The sequence below is a fragment of the Microtus oregoni genome, unplaced genomic scaffold (genome assembly GCF_018167655.1).
Source record: "Microtus oregoni isolate MIOR12 unplaced genomic scaffold, Mior012 000035F_ref0000213, whole genome shotgun sequence".
In the NCBI taxonomy this organism is placed as follows: domain Eukaryota; kingdom Metazoa; phylum Chordata; class Mammalia; order Rodentia; family Cricetidae; genus Microtus; species Microtus oregoni.
Window position 1 is genome coordinate 4,520,837 of NW_024543094.1, and position 20,404 is coordinate 4,541,240.

Consider the following 20,404-nt stretch of genomic DNA (forward strand, 5'->3'; position numbering starts at 1 on the left):
GGAAGTAATTCTAGAGGATGACGTCCCCTTTCCCAGTAAAACTTGCCCTTGGGTTTAGGGACATCATTTAGGGGTTGATTATAATTAGTATACGATTGAGGGTTGGGGGAGGAATTTTATACACTCAGGGATCATTTTGAAAAAAAAAAAAAGAGGGATGATGGGATAATAGATTTGTAATTGTGAGTTACTGTTTTTAGACAAATACATTGGTATAGATTCTTGTATATTGATACAAAGTTAAATTATATTGACTATTGTACGCATGCATGTTTCTACCTCTGTTTAAAACATTTTTTTATGTATTGACATATATTGTATTGATATATATATATATTGTATATATTTACCATATTGCAGTGTACATTTCTACCTCTGATTAAGATACTTATATAATGATTGTGTATTGATATATATTTACCTACTGCAATGTATATTTGTACATTGTTTATATTTGGAGGTCATTGTCCTCATTTGTTTCACAGTCGTTTATTGTCTTAGTCTTTAAGTTAGATAGATATTGAGAATTATATAGACTAATAGTCATCTAAGTTTGTCATTTATAATAGACTAATCAGGTTCTTTAGATATATAGAGATTATACTCAGTATAGATAGATAATCTTCAACTACTTCAAAGAGCTGTAGAAAATGGCCTTTAATCTAACTCAGAGTTTTGTGGTAGTGAGACACAATTGCTCCTGGCAACACCACTCTATTCCCGAGAGAATGTTGAGGACCAAAGACACTCCATCTGGAGCCTTTCTTTTTGGCAGAACTGGCGTTTGGGCAAAGAAATGCCCATACCTCAACAACTGACAAAGATACAGAGCATGCATCAATGGATAAAACAGGACTGTCATATCCTGCCAAGACAGGGTAAGATAGTTTTGAAAAGTTGCTTGCCTTAGAAAATGGTATGTCAGTTATGTTAGGCCTTAGCCAAAGTTGGTTGTTTCAATGCTGCTAATGTGACTTTGGGTGATTGCCAGGTAGCTAGTTGTCTCTGTAATTTGTTGCATGTTTTGGAACTTGTTCTACTGAACTTCCTAATTACCCAGGTAACATTATTTCCCTTCTCAGATCTTTGATGGGGTTGAAGACTATATAAATGTAGTTACTTTCTCTCATGACTTGGCCAAGTTATTTATTATACAAGACCTAAGCTAGTTAGAATAGGATATTTGTACTTATTGTATATAATTTCATAGTAGGTTTAGAACTCTCTTATTTAAACAAAAGGGGGAGGTGTTGCGGGAGGTCCTCCCACTCCTCCGCTAAGGAGGTATCACCGCGGAGGTACCAGCCCACTGGGGCGTGGTTTCTCTCCCTTTAAAAAAGCGGCCACTTCCCTCTCCTCGCTCTCTTCACTTCCTGCTCCGCTTGCGACTAGACTCCTTTCCTGGTTGCGTAGAGGGCTCTTGCGTGGGACAGTGATCTGTAAGTTTTTTCCCCTTTAAATAAATACCACCCGAATAATCATAACTCCAAATTGGTGTGGCATTGTTTGTGACTTACGCCTTCAGCTTCTCCTTTCGGAGAAACTCATGTACGTTTCTCACAAAAGTATTTCATGAAATGCATACACTTTCAAAAGAACATGATTATCTTTCCAAGTAATGGTTCCACAGAGAACAGGAACACTGTTCTCACTTCTATCAATAATTTGACATATAGCAAACAACGTCTTTTCTTTTCAGAGAAACACATGTGCGTTTCTCACAGAAGCATTTCTTGAAATTCATACACTTTCCAAAGAACATGATTATCTTTCAAAATAAAGATTCTACAGAGAACAGGAACACTGTTCTCACTTCTGACAATACTTTGACAAATCTCAAAAAACAGCTTCTCCTTTCAGAAAAACACTTGTGCGTTTCTAAAAAAAAAAGCATTTCGTGAAATCCATACACTTTCAAAGACGATGATTCTCGTTCAAAGTAAAGCGTCTGCAGTGAATAGCAAAACTTCTCATTTGAGAAACACGTGTGTATATCACAAAAGCATTTCATGAAATTCATACACTTTCAAAAGAACGTGATTGTCTTCCACAGAACAACACATGTGCGTTTCTCACAGAAGCATTACTTGAAATTCATACACTTTCCAAAGAACGTGATTATCTTTCGAAATAAAGATTCTCCAGAGAACAGGAACACTGTTCTCACTTCTGACAATACTTTGACAAATCTCAAACAATGGCTTTCCCTTTCGGAGAAACTCATGTACATTTGTCACAAAAGCATTTCATGAAATTCATACACTTTCAAAGGAACGTGTTTATCTTTCACAGTAAACCTTCTACAGTGAAAAGGAACACCGTACTCACTTCTAACAATACTTTGACATATACCACACAACGGCTTCTCTTTTTAGAGAAACGGATGCGTTTCTCACAAAAGCAGTTCATCAAATTCATACACTTTCCATAGAACGTAAAGGTTCCACAGAGAACAGGAACACTGTTCTCACTTCTAACACTACTTTGACATACAGCAAACAATGACTTCTCTTTTCAGAGAAACTCATGTGCATTTCTAAAAAAGGAGTTCATCAAATTCATACACTTTCCAAAAACATAATTTTCTTTCGAAGTATATATTCTACAGAGAAAAGGAACACTGTTCTCACTTCTGACAAGACTTTGACAAATCTCAAATAACCTCTTCTCCTTTCAGAAAAACACTTGTGCGTTTCTCAAAAAAAGCATTTCATGAAATCCATACACTTTCAAAGAAGATGATTCTCTTTCAAAATAAAGCGTCTGCAGTGAATAGCAAAACTTTTCATTTGAGAAACACGTGTGTATCTCACAAAGCATTTCATGAAATTCATACACTTTCAAAGGAACGTGTTTATCTTTCACAGTAAACCTTCTACAGTGAAAAGGAACACCGTACTCACTTTTAACCATACTTTGACATATACCAAACAACGGCTTCTCTTTTTAGAGAAACACATGTGCGTTTCTCACAAAAGCATTTCATGAAATTTAAGTAAAGGTTCCACAGAGAACAGGAACTCTGTTCTCAATTCTAACACTACTTTGACATATAGCAAACAATGACTTCTCTTTTCAGAGAAACTCATGTGTGTTTCTCAAAAAGGAGTTCATCAAATTCATACACTTTCCAAAAACATAATTATCTTTCGAAGTATAGATTCTACAGAGAACAGGAAGACTGTTCTTACTTCTGACAATTCTCAAACAACGGCTTCTCCTTTCAGAAAAACACTTGTGCGTTTCTCAAAAAAAGCATTTCATGAAATCCATACACTTTCAAAGAAGATGATTCTCTTTCAAAGTAAAGTGTCTGCAGTGAATAACAAAACTTTTCATTTGAGAAACACGTGTGTATCTCACAAAGCATTTCATGAAATTCATACACTTTCAAAGGAACTTGTTTATCTTTCACAGTAAAGCTTCTACAGTGAAAAGGAACACCGTACTCACTTGTAACAATACTTTGACATATACCAAACAACGGCTTCTCTTTTTAGAGAAACGCATGTGCGTTTCTCACAAAAGCAGTTCATCAAATTCATACACTTTCCGTAGAACGTAAAGGTTCCACAGAGAACAGGAACACTGTTCTCACTTCTAACACTATTTTGACATATAGCAAACAATGACTTCTCTTTTCAGAGAAACTCATGTGCGTTTCTCAAAAAGGAGTTCATCAAATTCATACACTTTCCAAAAACATAATTATCTTTCGAAGTATCGATTCTACAGAGAACAGCAACACTGTTCTCACTTCTGACAATACTTTTACAAATCTCAAATAACGGCTTCTCCTTTCAGAAAAACACTTGTGCGTTTCTCAAAAAAAGCATTTCATGAAATCCATACACTTTCAAAGAAGATGATTCTCTTTCAAAGTAAAGCGTCTGCAGTGAATAACAAAACTTTTCATTTGAGAAACACGTGTGTATCTCACAAAGCATTTCATGAAATTCATACACTTTCAAAGGAACGTGTTTATCTTTCACAGTAAATCTTCTACATGAAACGGAACACTATACTCACTTCAAACACTACTTAGACATATAGCAAACAACGTCTTTTCTTTTCAGAGAAACACATGTGCGTTTCTCACAGAAGCATTACTTGACATTCATACACTTTCCAAAGAATGTGATTATCTTTCGAAATAAAGATTCCCAGAGAACAGGAACACTCTTCTCACTTCTGACAATACTTTGACAAATCTCAAACAATGGCTTTCCCTTTCGGAGAAACTCATGTTCATTTCTCACAAAAGCATTTCATGAAATCCATCCATTTTCCAAGGAACATGATTATCTTTCGAAGTAAAGGTTCTACAGAGAACAGGAACACTGTTCTTACTTCTAACAATACTGTGATACATAGCAAACAACGTCTTCTCTTTTCAGAGAAACACACGTGCGTTTCTCACAAAAGCAGTTCATCAAATTCATACACTTTCCAAAGAATATGATTATCTTTCGAAGTAGAATCATGTGCGTTTCTCACAAAGGCATTTCATGAAATCCATACACTTTCAAAGAAGATGATTCTCTTTCAAAGTAAAGCGTCTGCAGTGAATAGCCAAACTTCTCATTTGAGAAACACGTGTGTATATCACAAAAGCATTTCACGAAATTCATACACTTTCAAAAGAACGTGATTATCTTTCACAGTAAACCTTCTACAGTGAAACGGAACACTGTACTCCAAACACTACTTTGACATATAGCAAAAAACCTCTTCTCTTTTCAGAGAAACAAATGTGCGTTTCTCACAGAAGGATTACTTGAAATTCATACACTTTCCAAAGAACATCATTATCTTTCGAAATCAAGATTCTCCAGAGAACAGGAATACTGTTCTCACTACTGACAATACTTTGACAAATCTTAAACAACGGCTTCTTTTTCGGAGAAACTAGTGTACGTTTCTCACAAAAGTATTTCAAGAAATTCATACATTTTCCAAGGAACTTGATTATCGTTGGACGTAAAGGGTCTACAGATAACAGGAACACTGTTCACACTTTTAACACTACTTTGACATATAGCAAACAACGACTTCTCTTTTCAGAGAAACACATGTGCGTTTCTCACAAAAGCAGTTCATCAAATTCATACACTTTCCAAAGAACATAATTATCTTTCGAAGTAAAGATTCTACAGAGACCAGGAACACTGTTCTCACTTCTGACAATACTTTGACAAATCTCAAATAACGGCTTCTCCTTTCAGAAAAACACTTGTGCGTTTCTCAAAAAAGCATTTCATGAAATCCATACACTTTCAAAGAAGATGATTCTCTTTCAAAGTAAAGCGTCTGCAGTGAATAACAAAATTTCTCATTGGAGAAACACGTGTGTATCTCACAAAAGCATTTCATGAAATTCATACACTTTCAAAAGAAGGTGATTATCGTTCACAGTAAACCTTCTACAGTGAAACGGAACACTGTACTCACTTCTAACATTTCTTTGACATATAGCAAACAACGGCTTCTCTTTTCAAAGAAACACATGTGCGTTTCTCACAAAAGCATTTCATGAAAATCATACACTTTCAAAAGAACATGATTATCTTTCAAAGTAAAGGTTCTACAGAGAACAGGAACACTGTTCGCACTTCTAACAATACTTTGACATATAGCAAACAATGTCTTCTCTTTTCAGAGAAACACATATGCGTTTCTCACAGAAACATTTCTTGAAATTCATACACTTTCCAAGGAACATGATTATCATCCGAAATAAAGATTCTACAGAGAACAGGAACTCTGTTCTCACTTCTGACAATACTTTGACAAATCTCAAATAACGGCTTCTCCTTTCAGAAAAACAGTTGTGCGTTTCTCAAAAAAAGCATTTCATGAAATCCATACACTTTCAAAGAAGATGATTCTCTTTCAAAGTAAAGCGTCTGCAGTGAATAACAAAACTTTTCATTTGAGAAACACGTGTGTATCTCACAAAGCATTTCATGAAATTCATACACTTTCAAAGGAACGTGTTTATCTTTCACAGTAAATCTTCTACAGTGAAACGGAACACTGTACTCACTTCAAACACTACTTAGACATATAGCAAACAACGTCTTTTCTTTTCAAGAAACACAGGTGCGTTTCTCACAGAAGCATTACTTGAAATTCATACACTTTCCAAAGAACGTGATTATCTTTCATAGTAAACCTTCTACAGTGAAACGGAACACTGTACTCACTTCAAACACTACTTTGACATATAGCAAACAACGTCTTCTCTTTTCAGAGCAATACATGTGTGTTTCTCACAGAAGCATTTCTTAAAATTCATACACTTTCCAAAGAACGTGATTATCTTTCGAAATAAAGATTCTCCAGAGAACCGGAACACTGTTCTCACTTCTGACAATACTTTGACAAATCTCAAACAATGGCTTAACCCTTTCGGAGAAACTCATGTACATTTCTCACAAAAGCATTTCATGAAATTCATACATTTTCCAAGGAACATGATTATCTTTCGAAGTAAAGGTTCTACAGAGAACAGGAACACTGTTCTTACTTCTAACAATACTGTGATATATAGCAAACAACGTCTTCTCTTTTCAGAGAAACACATGGGCTTTTCTCACAGAAGCATTTCTTTAATTTCATACACTTTCCAAGGAACATGATTATCTTTCGAAATAAAGATTCTACAGAGAACAGGAACACTGTTCTCACTTCTGACAATTCTCAAACAACGGCTTCTCCTTTCAGAAAAACACTTTGGCGTTTCTCAAAAAAAGCATTTCATGAAATCCATACACTTTCAAAGAAGATGATTCTCTTTCAAAGTAAAGCGTCTGCAGTGAATAACAAAACTTTTCATTTGAGAAACACGTGTGTATCTAACAAAGCATTTCATGAAATTCAGACACTTTCAAAGGAACGTGTTTATCTTTCACAGTAAACCTTCTACAGTGAAAAGGAACACCGTACTCACTTCTAACCATACTTTGACATATACCAAACAACGGCTTCTCTTTTTAGAGAAACACATGTGCGTTTCTCACAAAAGCATTTCATGAAATTTAAGTAAAGGTTCCACAGAGAACAGGAACACTGTTCTCACTTCTAACACTACTTTGACATATAGCAAACAATGACTTCTCTTTTCAGAGAAACTCATGTGCGTTTCTCAAAAAGGAGTTCATCAAATTCATACACTTTCCAAAAACGTAATTTTCTTTCGAAGTATAGATTCTACAGAGAATAGGAACACTGTTCTCACTTCTGACAATACTTTGACAAATCTCAAATAACGGCTTCTCCTTTCAGAAAAACACTTGTGCGTTTCTCAACAAAAGCATTTCATGAAATCCATACACTTTCAAAGAAGATGATTCTCTTTCAAAGTAAAGCGTCTGCAGTGAATAACAAAACTTTTCATTTGAGAAACACGAGTGTATCTCACAAAGCATTTCATGAAATTCATACACTTTCAAAGGAACGTGTTTATCTTTCACAGTAAAGCTTCTACAGTGAAAAGGAACACCGTACTCACTTCTAACAATACTTTGACATATACCAAACAACGGCTTCTCTTTTTAGAGAAACGCATGTGCGTTTCTCACAAAAGCAGTTCATCAAATTCATACACTTTCCGTAGAACATAAAGGTTCCACAGAGAACAGGAACACTGTTCTCACTTCTAACACTATTTTGACATATAGCAAACAATGACTTCTCTTTTCAGAGAAACTCATGTGCGTTTCTCAAAAAGGAGTTCATCAAATTCATACACTTTCCAAAAACATAATTATCTTTCGAAGCATAGATTCTACAGAGAACAGGAACACTGTTCTTACTTCTGACAATTCTCAAACAACGGCTTCTCCTTTCAGAAAAACACTTGTGCGTTTCTCAAAAAAAGCATTTCATGAAATCCATACACTTTCAAAGAAGATGATTCTCTTTCAAAGTAAAGCGTCTGCAGTGAATAACAAAACTTTTCATTTGAGAAACACGTGTGTATCTCACAAAGCATTTCATGAAATTCATACACTTTCAAAGGAATGTGTTTATCTTTCACAGTAAAGCTTCTACAGTGAAAAGGAACACCGTACTCACTTCTAACAATACTTTGACATATAGCAAACAACGTCTTTTCTTTTCAGAGAAACACATGGGCGTTTCTCACAGAAGCATTACTTGAAATTCATACACTTTCCAAAGAACGTGATTATCTTTCGAAATAAAGATTCCCAGAGAACAGGAACACTCTTCTCACTTCTGACAATACTTTGACAAATCTCAAACAATGGCTTTCCCTTTCGGAGAAACTCATGTTCATTTCTCACAAAAGCATTTCATGAAATTCATCCATTTTCCAAGGAAAATGATTATCTTTCGAAGTAAAGGTTCTACAGAGAACAGGAACACTGTTCTTACTTCTAACAATACTGTGATATATAGCAAACAACGTCTTCTCTTTTCAGAGAAACACATGGGCTTTTCTCACAGAAGCATTTCTTTAATTTCATACACTTCCAAGGAACATGATTATCTTTCGAAATAAAGATTCTACAGAGAACAGGAACACTGTTCTCACTTCTGACAAATCTCAAATAACGGCTTCTCCTTTCAGAAAAACACTTGTGCGTTTCTCAACAAAAGCATTTCATGAAATCCATACACATTCAAAGAAGATGATTCTCTTTCAAAGTAAAGCGTCTGCAGTGAATAACAAAACTTTTCATTTGAGAAACACGTGTGTATCTCACAAAGCATTTCATGAAATTCATACACTTTCAAAGGAACGTGTTTATCTTTCACAGTAAATCTTCTACAGTGAAACGGAACACTGTACTCACTTCAAACACTACTTAGACATATAGCAAACAACGTCTTTTCTTTTCAGAGAAACACATGTGCGTTTCTCACAGAAGCATTACTTGAAATTCATACACTTTCCAAAGAACGTGATTATCTTTCGAAATAAAGACTCTCCAGAGAACAGGAACACTCTTCTCACTTCTGACAATACTTTGACATATCTCAAACAACGGCTTTCCCTTTCGGAGAAACTCATGTTCATTTCTCAGAAAGCATTTCATGAAATTCATACATTTTCCAAGGAACATGATTATCTTTCGAAGTAAAGGTTCTACAGAGAACAGGAACACTGTTCTTACTTCTAACAATACTGTGATATATAGCAAACAACGTCTTCTCTTTTCAGAGAAACACATGGGCTTTTCTCACAGAAGCATTTCTTTAATTTCATACAGTTCCAAGGAACATGATTATCTTTCGAAATAAAGATTCTACAGAGAACAGGAACACTGTTCTCACTTCTGACAATACTTTGACAAATCTCAAATAACGGCTTCTCCTTTCAGAAAAACACTTGTGCGGTTCTCAACAAAAGCATTTCATGATATCCATAAACTTTCAAAGAAGATGATTCTCTTTCAAAGTAAAGCGTCTGCAGTGAATAGCAAAACTTTTCATTTGAGAAACACGTGTGTATCTCACAAAGCATTTCATGAAATTTATACACTTTCAAAGGAACGTGTTTATCTTTCACAGTAAACCTTCTACAGTGAAAAGGAACACCGTACTCACTTCTAACAATACTTTGACATATACCAAACAACGGCTTCTCTTTTTAGAGAAACGGATGCGTCTCTCACAAAAGCAGTTCATCAAATTCATACACTTTCCATAGAACGTAAAGGTTCCACAGAGAACAGGAACACTGTTCTCACTTCTAACACTACTTTGACATATAGCAAACAATGACTTCTCTTTTCAGAGAAACTCATGTGCGTTTCTCAAAAAGGAGTTCATCAAATTCATACACTTTCCAAAAACATAATTTTCTTTCGAACTATAGATTCTACAGAGAATAGGAACACTGTTCTCACTTCTGAAAATACTTTGAGAAATCTCAAACAACGGCTTCTCCTTTCAGAAAAACACTTGTGCGTTTCTCAAAAAAAGCATTTCATGAAATCCATACACTTTCAAAGAATATGATTCTCTTTCAAAGTAAAGCGTCGGCAGTGAATAACAAAACTTTTCATTTGAGAAAAACGTGTGTATCTCACAAAGCATTTCATGAAATTCATACACTTTCAAAGGAACGTGTTTATCTTTCACAGTAAACCTTCTACAGTGAAAAGGAACACCGTACTCACTTCTAACCATACTTTGACATATACCAAACAACGGCTTCTCTTTTTAGAGAAACACATGTGCGTTTCTCACAAAAGCATTTCATGAAATTTAAGTAAAGGTTCCACAGAGAACAGGAACACTGTTCTCACTTCTAACACTACTTTGACATATAGCAAACAATGACTTATCTTTTCAGAGAAACTCATGTGCCTTTCTCAAAAAGGAGTTCATCAAATTCATACACTTTCCAAAATCATAATTATCTTTCGAAGTATAGATTCTACAGAGAATAGGAACACTGTTCTCACTTCTGACAATACTTTGACAAATCTCAAATAACGGCTTCTCCTTTCAGAAAAACACTTGTGCGTTTCTCAAAAAAAGCATTTCATGAAATCCATACACTTTCAAAGAAGATGATTCTCTTTCAAAATAAAGCGTCTGCAGTGAATAACAAAACTTTTCATTTGAGTAACACATGTGTATCTCACAAAGCATTTCATGAAATTCATACACTTTCAAAGGAACTTGTTTATCTTTCACAGTAAACCTTCTACAGTGAAAAGGAACACCGTACTCACTTCTAACAATACTTTGACATATACCAAACAACGGCTTCTCTTTTTAGAGAAACGCATGTGCGTTTCTCACAAAAGCAGTTCATCAAATTCATACACTTTCCATAGAACATGATTATCTTTCGAAGTAAAGATTCTACAGAGAACATGAACACTGTTCCTACTTCTAACAATACTGTGACAAATCTCAAATAACGGCTTCTCCTTTAAGAAAAACACATGTGCCTTTCTCACAAAAGCATTTCATGAAATTCGTACACTTTCAAAAGAACATGATTATCTTTCGAAGTAAAGGTTCTCCAGAGAACAGGAACACTGTTCTCACTTCTAACAATACTTTGACATATAGCAAACAACGTCTTCTCTTTTCAGAGCAACACATGTGTGTTTCTCACAGAAGCATTTCTTGAAATTCATACACTTTCCAAGGAACATGATTATCATCCGAAATAAAGATTCTACAGAGAACAGGAACACTGTTCTAACTTCTGACAATACTTTGACAAATCTCAAACAACGGCTTCTCCTTTCGGAGAAACTCATGTACGTTTCTCACAAAAGCATTTCATGAAATTCATACATTTTCCAAGGAACAGGATTATCGTTGGACGTAAAGGGTCTACAGAAAATAGGAACACTGTTCTCACTTCTAACACTACTTTCATATAGCAAACAAAGGCTTCGCTTTTCAGAGAAACACATGTGCGTTTCTCACAGAAGCATTTCTTGAAATTCATACACTTTCCAAGGAACATGATTATCATCCGAAATAAAGATTCTACAGAGAACAGGAGCACTGTTCTCACTTCTGACAATACTTTGACAAATCTCAAACAACGGCTTCTTGTTGCGGGAGGTCCTCCCACTCTCCCAGCCTATCACCGCTGAGGTACCAGCCCACTGGGGCGTGGTTTCTCTCCCTTTAAAAAAGCGACCACTTCCCTCTCCTGGCTCTCTTCACTTCCTGCTCTGCCTGCGACTAGACTCCTTTCCTGGTTGCGTAGAGGGCTCTTGCCTGGGACAGTGATCTGTAAGTTTTTTCCCCTTTAAATAAATACCACCCTAATAATCATAACCCCGAATTGGTGTGGCATTGTTTGTGACTTACGCCTTCATTTTTGCACCCAACGTTTTGTTTTAGAACCTCTGCTTTCCCCACTCGCAGCTGCAAGTTCGGCTTGGCGGCTGCGGGCTTGGCGGGCGCAAGTTCAGCTTGGCGGCCGCGGGCTTGGCGGGCTCTAGTTCGGCTTGGCGGGAGCCCTGCCTTCCTCAGCGGCCAGCGGCCTTGGACTCCCCACGTGGATTTAAACTCCACAGGCCCGCGTAGTCTCTGGCCGCGTGGTTTGCTCTTTTCTGAGTCATTTTTTTTTTTTTTGGTTTTTCGAGACAGGGTTTCTCTGTGGTTTTGGAGCCTGTCCTGGAACTAGCTCTTGTAGACCAGGCTGGCCTCGAACTCACAAAGATCCGCCTGCCTCTGCCTCCCGAGTGCTGGGATTAAAGGCGTGCGCCACCACCGCCCGGCTTTTCTGAGTCATTTTTAAAACTCCCTTGCAAGTACAGCTCTTAAGTGGCACGAACCAGAGCACGTGGTTGCTGAAAGCTGCAACCCCTCAGGGTGACTTGTTCCGTCTCAGGAATTGATTTAATTACATTTACTTTGTTGAGAAACTTGCATTTTCCAGTTTTTAACATCTACTAAGGCACTGAAACAGGACCATGTTTTCACCGCGACTCTGCAACAGCGCCACCTGCTGGATAATAGGTAATATTGCAGTTTTTGTTTCTAACGCAAATTTTACTGCTTTGTTTTCACTAATACAATGGATTAGTAAATTTATATTTACTAATACAATGAATTACATCATACAAGGTTTATATGATTATGGGGATACCTTAGTTTGCTTGTTACTAGCCTTCAGTTTTCTTTTCCATATTCTATCATTAAGGAAGAATATGGCACTCCTAAGAACGATTGAATCTTTACGTACTAATAATGAACAGAAGAATATGGCACTCCTAAGAACGATTGAATCTTTACGAACTAATAATGAACAACTAATTGACAGGATTAAAATTATTGAAAATCAGAGGTTATCTGAACAAGTGGATACTATGACAGACAAAATTGATTCCATATCCAAGGGTATTAGAAAGTTACCTGAAAGGGTTCAGGCTGTTGAGTTTGACGTTCAGACTTTATCACAAAGTTTTGATAAGGTAACAGACAGAATGTACCTCCAAGATGGGAATCTACATGATATACAAGAAAAGTTTAAGGAGGACATGTTATCTTTGAAGGAAAAAATTAAAGCTTTGGAATCACAGGTGCAGAATGGGGACCAAAAAATTGATACCTCAGTGAAATCACTGGAAATATATACAGGTCAGGAGATTCAGGATTTAAGAGAGACAATGATAAAAAGATTTGAAAAGATTGGGGAAATTATTGCAGCTGGTGAACAGAGTAAGGAGGCACAAGGACAGGATACAATGCCTCCACCAGCTATTAGAACTGGCTTACCCAGGGTTCTAGCGACATACCCTATACTTAATTCTGAAAAAGCATCAACTTCTAAAGGCTCAAAGGGAGTCAGAGAAGCTAGATGGACGCCAATAGCAATGAATGATCTGAAAGAAATTAAGCAAGCTGTTGTTAATTTTGGCTTGCACAATGCATATGTAAAGGAAATGATAAGGACTTGGGCTTCTAATGCTAGAGCTACTCCCCATGATTTCCATCAGTTAGTGTCTGCAGTTTTAGATAATGGACCTTCCTTGATGTTTGGAATTTATTTCAGAGAAGAATCCAAACATATGGAACAGCAAGGAAGAGCAAAAGGTATTGAGGTTTCCCAAGATCAAATTCTTGGTACAGGAGAATATGCTGATCCACAGGTCCAAGCTCTTGATGACGATGAAGTACTGTGTCTATGTCACCAAGCAGCTTTAAATGCTTGGAATAGGATACAAGATCCAGCAAAAAGGGTTGAATCATATACCAGAATTAGGCAGGGACAGAGAAAACCCTTTATTGACTTTTTGCAAAGATTAATTAAGGCTCTGGACATAGGGGTAACAGACCCAGAAGCTAGACGAATACTTCTTGAATCTCTAGCTTTTGAGAATGCAAACATAGAATGCAAAAAGATAACTGGGCTTTTAAAGTCTAGATCAGCACCTATGGATGAATGGATTCAGCATACGATGAATGTTGAGACGTTTAGCTATAATGATGAATCTTGGGTAGGAGAAGCGATTTCCAAAGCAATGAGGAGACATCAAACTGCCAGGTGTTTTAATTGTGGTAAATTAGGACATTTGCAAAGGAATTGCAGGCAAAGAATTTCTAGGAATAATATCTCTTCTGGGAATGACAAAAATAGGAGACCTCGGCCTTCAGGTATATGTAGGAGATGCGGTAAAGGCAGGCATTGGTCCAACGAATGTAGGTCAACAACAGACAGACTGGGCAATCCGATATCATCGGGAAACTCCTTGGGGGGCCTCTCGCAGGCCCCCAAGCCAACAGTGGCCCAGTCATTCCCAGTCACAGTGGAGAACGTGCCTCACCAAGAAAATTAAAAGCTCCAATTTCTGCTGTAAAAAGTAATAGTGGTCTAAATGAAGAATTACGTGTGGAGGATGAGTCAAAAAACCCAATAGGACAGAGTAAACGTATATTTTGGCAGACTTCTATTAATGATCAAAGACCAAAGCTAAGAGTCTGTATAAATGGCACTTTTATTGAAGGCTTATTAGACACAGGTGCGGATGTAAGTATCATTACCCCAGAATCTTGGCATCCGAATTGGCCTCTTCAAGAGGTAGATGTTCAGTTCCTGGGAATTGGAACCCTATCTCGTGTAAAACAAAGCACAAGATGGGTTGAATGCATAGGGCCCGAAGGGCAAATAGGAAGACTAAGGCCATATATAGCCAATATTGCCATAAATTTATGGGGCCGTGACCTGCTACAGCAATGGAATACCCAGATTAACATTCCTGTATTTCCAGGAACTCATAATTCTGGGAAGGATATGATGAGGTATTATGGAAAAAGGTCACCAGCCATTCAGGCTGTACAAGAACATACAGCAAATACCAAACCTTTAGAGGTACCAACGGCCCTACCTTTAAAATGGCTAACTGAGAAGCCAATATGGACCAAACAATGGCCTCTAGCTGAAGATAAACTACAGGCATTGGAACAGCTGGTGCAAGAGCAACTAGATGCTCACCATATTGAAGAATCAACCAGCCCTTGGAATTCTCCTGTGTTTGTTGTAAAAAAGAAATCTGGTAAATGGAGAATGGTGACAGATCTAAGAGCTGTCAACAAAGTAATTCAACCTATGGGCCCACTACAATCTGGAATTCCTTTGCCTTCTCTGTTACCAAAAGGATGGCCTCTTATAGTTATTGATTTGAAAGATTGTTTTTTCACTATACCGTTACAAGAAAAGGATAGAGAAAAATTTGCCTTCACAGTGCCTACTTATAATAATTCTCAGCCTAATAGGAGATATCAGTGGACTGTCCTCCCACAGGGTATGCTCAATAGTCCTACACTGTGCCAATATTTTGTAAGTAAGCCATTGGAAATAATTCGTAAACAATTCCCCAAGTCCATCATTTATCATTACATGGATGACATCTTATTATCTGATTCAAATAAAGATACTTTAGAAAGGATGTTTGAAGAAGTAAAGAAAGTCTTGCCTAGGTGGGGATTACAAATTGCCCCTGAAAAGATTCAAAGAGGAAATTCTATTAATTACCTAGGTTACAGAATAGGGTTAGAGAAAATTAAAACGCAAAAGGCACAAATTAGGAGAGACTGGTTAAAGACTCTTAATGACTTCCAAAGATTGTTCGGAGACATTTCCAGTCTACGACCAGCTGTTGGGATAACACCTGATCTAATAGTTCATTTAAACAAAACCTTAGATGGTGATAAAGATTTGAATAGTCCAAGAGAACTGACAGCTGAAGCAGAAAAGGAACTGACAATGATTGAGGAAAAATTACAGGAGGCACATGTGGATAGGGTGAACCCAAATCTTAGCTGCATCCTTCCAGAATTTCTCCTACAGGGATTCTAATGCAGAGGGAAGATATTATTTTAGAGTGGATATTTATACCTAATAAACCAAGTAAAAAATTAAAAACTTATGTGGAAAAGGTCTCTGAATTAATTATAAAAGGTAAGCTGAGACTTCGTCAACTAGCAGGTATAGACCCAGCAGAAATTATAGTGCCTTTTACTACTGAAGAAATAAAAAAGTTATGGGAAGACAATGAACCGTGGCAAAGAGCTTGTGCTAACTTTTTGGGAGAAATTAATAGCAACTATCCCAAAAGTGATAGACTTAATCTCATAAAAAGAACTTCTTGGATTCTTCCTAGAATTGTACGTGATGCTCCAATAACTGGAGCCCGTACGTTCTATACTGATGCAAATAAATCAGGGAAAGCAGGTTACAAGTCAGATGAATTGAGTAAGGTGGAACAAAGCCCTTATAATTCTGTCCAGAAGGCAGAATTATATGCCATTCTTATGGTGCTAAGGGATTTTAAAGAACCTCTTAATATAGTTACAGATTCACAATATGCAGAAAGAGTTATCTTGCATATTGAAACCGCTGAATTTATACCAGATGACACAGAGTTGACTTCATTGTTTATCCAGGTACAAGACATAATCAGGAACAGGCTTTGTCCGATGTACATAACACACATCCGGTCCCATACAGGTCTGCCTGGTCCTCTAGCCCAAGGCAATGCTGAGATTGATCAATTATTGATTGGAAGTGTGTTGCAGGCCTCGGAATTTCATAAGAAGCATCATGTCAATAGTAAAGGCCTAAAGAAAGAATTTTCCATTACTTGGCAACAAGCTAAGGACATTATAAAGAGATGCCCTACTTGTTCTTTCTATAACCAAACACCGTTGCCTGCAGGGAGTAACCCAAAGGGTACTAAGAGAAATGAAATCTGGCAGATGGATGTGTTCCACTTTATGGAATTTGGTAAATTAAAATATGTACACCACACCATAGACACGTATTCAGGTTTTCAATGGGCTACTGCCCTGAGCTCAGAAAAGGCTGATTTAGTAATCACACATTTATTGGAAGTTATGGCCATCATGGGTATACCTGCGCAAATAAAGACAGATAATGGTCCAGCATATGTATCTAAGAAAATGAAACGCTTTTTTGATTATTATAATATAAAACACATTACAGGTATACCAAATAATCCTATAGGTCAGGCAGTTATAGAAAGATCAAATCGTACTATAAAGGATATGCTGAACAAACAGAAAGGGACTGAAAATACCCCCAGAAATAGATTACATAATGCTTTATTAACCTTGAATTTTCTTAACGCTAATGAGAAAGGAACGACAGCAGCAGAAAGACATTGGATAATGGAAAAGTCTGCTGAACTAAATCAACCGATTTATTTCAAAGATGTGCTGACCTCTCAGTGGAAGCCAGGAGATGTGCTACGTTGGGGAAGGGGTTTTGCTCTTGTTTCCACAGGAGAAGGAAAATTGTGGATACCATCAAAATTAATAAAGTTTCGATTTGAAGAGGAGAAACCTCTTGGAAAGGAGAAATGACAACTCATCCACAACGATGATATTCATACAGGTGGTAAGAAAAACATATAGAATGGGGGCAGGGTTCTGTTCTTATCTCCACAGGAAAACACTCATCTTTGAGAAATTCAAGGGACCCTGGATGTTTGGATACTGACAGATGGAAAAATACCTGCCCAATAGGAAATATCAAGACAATCTGAATGGGTTGTGTAAGTAATATTAAACCATATTTCTAAATTTATAAAGCTGGTTTTGAAGTTGGACTCTGGCTCAGTCCCTCTCCAATTCCAAGCCTGTTAGTAAGAGAAAAACCCAGAGTTTCTGGAGTTTCTGTCTCATGTCAAGAGCCATGATATGGGACAGAAAGAAATATGAGTTTAGAAAACATCTTTGCTTTTCTTCATATCTATCATACTTTTCATTGAATATATCTATCATGTCTTTCATTGAATATATATATATGTCTATATATGTCTATATGATTAATGTTTAAGTTTTTCATAATGAACAATGAGTTTTTCCTGAAGTGACATCTGAAGTTTCCAGGAAGAAGATGGGGCCCCATAACAACTCCACCTGGTTGATATGACATCATGATACTGATAGCGCTACTACAAGACCTGCTTTTGGTACCAGCTGCACAAGACAGTTCCAACTTGGTTAGCTGAAATGGTGCACATCTTATACAACATTTTGGCCAGACCTGCACAAAATACTCAGAGACTATTGGCAATTTTAAAAGACATTGATCTTGAAATTTAACCATCATTTCACTTTCACAGGATCCCCCAGAAAGAACGTCGCCCCCATGACAGCTGGAAGTAATTCTAGAGGATGACGTCCCCTTTCCCAGTAAAACTTGCCCTTGGGTTTAGGGACATCATTTAGGGGTTGATTATAATTAGTATACGATTGAGGGTTGGGGGAGGAATTTTATACACTCAGGGATCATTTTGAAAAAAAAAAAAGAGGGATGATGGGATAATAGATTTGTAATTGTGAGTTACTGTTTTTAGACAAATACATTGGTATAGATTCTTGTATATTGATACAAAGTTAAATTATATTGACTATTGTACGCATGCATGTTTCTACCTCTGTTTAAAACATTTTTTTATGTATTGACATATATTGTATTGATATATATATATTGTATATATTTACCATATTGCAGTGTACATTTCTACCTCTGATTAAGATACTTATATAATGATTGTGTATTGATATATATTTACCTACTGCAATGTATATTTGTACATTGTTTATATTTGGAGGTCATTGTCCTCATTTGTTTCACAGTCGTTTATTGTCTTAGTCTTTAAGTTAGATAGATATTGAGAATTATATAGACTAATAGTCATCTAAGTTTGTCATTTATAATAGACTAATCAGGTTCTTTAGATATATAGAGATTATACTCAGTATAGATAGATAATCTTCAACTACTTCAAAGAGCTGTAGAAAATGGCCTTTAATCTAACTCAGAGTTTTGTGGTAGTGAGACACAATTGCTCCTGGCAACACCACTCTATTCCCGAGAGAATGTTGAGGACCAAAGACACTCCACCTGGAGCCTTTCTTTTTGGCAGAACTGGCGTTTGGGCAAAGAAATGCCCATACCTCAACAACTGACAAAGATACAGAGCATGCATCAATGGATAAAACAGGACTGTCATATCCTGCCAAGACAGGGTAAGATAGTTTTGAAAAGTTGCTTGCCTTAGAAAATGGTATGTCAGTTATGTTAGGCCTTAGCCAAAGTTGGTTGTTTCAACGCTGCTAATGTGACTTTGGGTGATTGCCCAGGTAGCTAGTTGTCTCTGTAATTTGTTGCATGTTTTGGAACTTGTTCTACTGAACTTCCTAATTACCCAGGTAACATTATTTCCCTTCTCAGATCTTTGATGGGGTTGAAGACTATATAAATGTAGTTACTTTCTCTCATGACTTGGCCAAGTTATTTATTATACAAGACCTAAGCTAGTTAGAATAGGATATTTGTACTTATTGTATATAATTTCATAGTAGGTTTAGAACTCTCTTATTTAAACAAAAGGGGGAGGTGTTGCGGGAGGTCCTCCCACTCCTCCGCTAAGGAGGTATCACCGCGGAGGTACCAGCCCACTGGGGCGTGGTTTCTCTCCCTTTAAAAAAGCGGCCACTTCCCTCTCCTCGCTCTCTTCACTTCCTGCTCCGCTTGCGACTAGACTCCTTTCCTGGTTGCGTAGAGGGCTCTTGCGTGGGACAGTGATCTGTAAGTTTTTTCCCCTTTAAATAAATACCACCCGAATAATCATAACTCCAAATTGGTGTGGCATTGTTTGTGACTTACGCCTTCAGCTTCTCCTTTCGGAGAAACTCATGTACGTTTCTCACAAAAGTATTTCATGAAATGCATACACTTTCAAAAGAACATGATTATCTTTCCAAGTAATGGTTCCACAGAGAACAGGAACACTGTTCTCACTTCTATCAATAATTTGACATATAGCAAACAACGTCTTTTCTTTTCAGAGAAACACATGTGCGTTTCTCACAGAAGCATTTCTTGAAATTCATACACTTTCCAAAGAACATGATTATCTTTCAAAATAAAGATTCTACAGAGAACAGGAACACTGTTCTCACTTCTGACAATACTTTGACAAATCTCAAAAAACAGCTTCTCCTTTCAGAAAAACACTTGTGCGTTTCTAAAAAAAAAAGCATTTCGTGAAATCCATACACTTTCAAAGACGATGATTCTCGTTCAAAGAAAAGCGTCTGCAGTGAATAGCAAAACTTTTCATTTGAGAAACACGTGTGTATCTCACAAAGCATTTCATGAAATTCATACACTTTCAAAGGAACGTGTTTATCTTTCACAGTAAAGCTTCTACAGTGAAAAGGAACACCGTACTCACTTCTAACAATACTTTGACATATACCAAACAACGGCTTCTCTTTTTAGAGAAACGCATGTGCGTTTCTCACAAAAGCAGTTCATCAAATTCATACACTTTCCGTAGAACGTAAAGGTTCCACAGAGAACAGGAACACTGTTCTCACTTCTAACACTATTTTGACATATAGCAAACAATGACTT